The sequence below is a fragment of the Dipodomys ordii genome, unplaced genomic scaffold (assembly GCF_000151885.1).
Source record: "Dipodomys ordii isolate 6190 unplaced genomic scaffold, Dord_2.0 Scaffold10, whole genome shotgun sequence".
NCBI lineage: Eukaryota > Metazoa > Chordata > Mammalia > Rodentia > Heteromyidae > Dipodomys > Dipodomys ordii.
The window spans coordinates 366893-370509 of NW_012267226.1; positions in this window are offsets into that span (position 1 = coordinate 366893).

A 3617-nucleotide genomic window follows, 5' to 3' on the forward strand; every position below is an offset into this window, starting at 1 on the left:
CTGCCCGGGCTGGCTTTGAACCGCGATCCTCAGATCTCAGCCTCCTGAGTAGCTAGGATTACAGGCATGAGCCACCAGCGCCCGGCTGAGTACATTTCTTTTTGAGCAGTGCTGGTATTTGCTTTTTATTCATGTTAGTTGTGCAAATTGTTTTCACTTTGATATTTCACAATGCAAGTAGTTACTTTAATTAGATGAACTATTTCAGGTGTCTTCTCTTTGCTTATCCACACCCTACTCCACTCCTATTACTAAACAGCTTTCAGTGAGTTTCTATATACAGTCTTCATGCATACACATACATGTATATAAGTGTTGTAATAGTAGTTCATTTTTTGGGGAGTGAGGGTCCGGTCGTGCAGCCTGAACTCTGGGCCTTGGCACTGTCCCTCAGCTCTTCAGCTCAGGGCTAGCGCTCTACCACTTGAGCCACAGCGCCACTTCTGGCTTTTTTTCTTTTTGCTTATTTGGTGCTGAGGAATTGAACCCAGGGCCTCATGCATGCAAGGCAAGCGCTCTACCACTGAGCCACCTTCCCAGCTCCCTGTAATAGCAGTTATATGTGGGGATACCTAGGAGTTGGTAGTAGAGGGAATGAGAATGACAGACACTAAATAACGCTTATATACATCTAACTTATATACATGTAACTTTGGTTTAAGATGTCATTATACATGTATACATATAAAGGCATGTATATGCATATCTTTTAAGACTCAATTTCTTATATGAGGGAAAATAACTTTTGCCATCAAAACCTACTTTAGTTCAATTAACAAGTTGATATCCAGTTGCATCCTTTTGCCAATGAATGGTATAATGTCTTTGCTGTTTATAACTGAATAAATGTACACTATGTATCAATGCCAGATTTCATATTCTTTTATCATCCTTAAATAGTTGTATGGAGGAGTTGCTATTTCACAAGTCATGGATACAAAATATAAAATCTTGATCAATGTCACACATTTCAATATTCCACACATCCCAACCCATACTCTCATTCTTCTTCACTTCATAAGATATACATAAGATATACAATGGATTGCTGACTACATTCTCCCACTCTTCTACTCTTCATTTGTCCACCATTTTCAAATGCCCATTTCCTGGTGTTTTGCAAATCTAAAATTTCAACCCCTGTAAAGAAAGGCACTCTGCTTATTTTTTCATTTACTCCTTCTGCCTACTAGGATGAGAAGTACTATCTCCCCTTAATATCAAAATGGAAGTTGAGATGTGGTTCTTTGCATTAAAGAGAATGACACAAGCAGTGGTTGTGCAATTAATCAGAAAGTGTGCAAGTCCTCAAATTGTGTGGTCAGGACTCCAGCACATATTCCTGACTTTCAGTAATAAAAATCTACTCATTTGGTCATGGAACAAACATACACTAATTGCTTGGAATTTTGTGAAACATTCTAGAGTTCTGAATCATTTCCACTTTCTTTAAAATCTTCAATACATTTCACTGAGGCAATTTGACTGGTTAACTGACTAGCACCAAGGCTCAGACATATTTCAAAACCCTTTGGGAGTTGTTTTCTTTTCTACACAACAGGAGAAATAATTGCTTGCCTCAGTAATCTGGATATTGATGGTTTTGACATCATATTATTGTGAGCAGAATGGAATAAGATACCAGATATAAACTGCCTATAATGTGTCATGTGTAAGCCACATTTTGTTTATGCACTCATCAACTATAGTATCCTAAACTGCTTTGATAGCTTGGCTACCAGAAATAGTGCAGCAATGAAGATGAGTGTGAACATGACTCTATTCTATCCTAACATAAATTATTTCTGATGTATGTCCAGGGGTAGTATTACTAGATCCTATGGTACTTCTATTTTTAGCTTTTTAAAGCACTTCTATACCACTTCTTTCCTAAGTGTTTGCACTCATTTATACTCACACAAATAGATTTAAGGTTCCTTTTCTGACTTCCTCACTAGCAGTTGCTCTTGTTTGTGTACTTGCTGATTGCCACTATGTCTGGAGTGAGATGAAATTTCAATGTCATTTCGATTTGTACCTCCTTTATGGCCAAGAATGCTGACCATTGCTTCATCTACAGATATTCTTATTTGTACTTCATTGGAGCTCAGTTCACTCTTTTGTCTCTTCAGTTCAGTTGCCTACTTATTGATTGGATTATTGGTTCTTTGGGAGTTTAGATAATTGAGCTCTCTTTGTTTTTTTGTTTTTTTTCTCTCTTTGTATCTTGATCATTAGTCACTTTTCAGAAGTACAGCTGATATTGTCCTCTGTTCTAGTCTATTAGGCCATGTTTTAATTCTAGATTTAATAAAATCTGTAATAACACCATTCAAATAATTAAAGGCCTTACACTATGGCTTGATATAGAAAAGCTGGAGGATTTCCATGATATTTAAACCTATGCACACTTTCTTCTCCAGATACCTGATTTTTATATTTAATTGGTTCTAATGCTAGTTTCTTTCCTTTTTTGGCTAGTACCCAAGTTTGAACTCAGGTTTTATGCTTATTCAGTTTCATTGCTCACAGCTGGCTCTCTATTCCTTGAGCCATGCCCCAACTCAGCTTTTTGCTGCTTAATTATAGCCCATTTTGTAGTCTTTTCTGCCTAGGCTGGCTCTATTCCTTGATCCTCTGATCTCAGTTTCATGGGTATCTAGGCTTAGAGGGAAAAAGCCAAAAGGCCTATCAGTTTCTTTCCTTTTATATCAGTTGCAGAACAAAACAATGTGAATTTTCAAATGCTCAGTTTACAAAAGTATGTCTATTTCTATTTGTACCTATATCTATATGTATACAGAGAGAGAGAAGAAATTAAGCACATTCCCTGGCTAACCATGGCTATGAACATTCTTTACAATAAACAAACAGTATTTTATTTATGTGGATATGTATGCACCCATGCTTGTATATGTGGATACTCACACATATACACATCCATATACATACACTCACAAAAAAACACAAACATATACACAGACAGACAGACACATCGTTATGAGGCAGGCCTTATTATGTAGCCTGGGTTGCTCTCAAACTAGTGAACTTCCTGTCTCCTCCACCGAAGTTTTAAATTATAACCTGCCTAACCACACCTCACTAATGTTATTTAAAATGAGTACATTGCTGTCCTCAAATCAAATGGGCTTTTGGTTATTAAGGAAATAAAATATTTAGTGGAAGAAGTAAACATGACATACCTCCACAACAATATCACAGAAAGCTTATTTTCTGCATCTAGGAGTGTAGTTTTGCACAAACATGTGTACTTTCTACAGCTGGTTTTTTTCATACGTCACAGTCAAATATGCCAATATTAGTGACTGGACTCATTGCCTGGGTGATGTCCCTGAGCTTCTCTTTTAAGGCTACTTGAGCCACATCTCTACTTCTACTTCTGGATTTTTTTTTTTATTAATTGGAGGGTCTCATGGACTTTTCTGCGCAGGCTGGCTTCAAAGCACTATCCTCAGATCTCAGGTTTACAGGCATGAGCCACCTGTACCCAGCAGCTTTAGATATTTTTATTTACACTGTACTGGTTATTTGTGGTACTTAATAAGGTTTTTTTTGTTTGTTTTTGTGCTGGTCCTGTGACTTGAACTAAAGGCCCA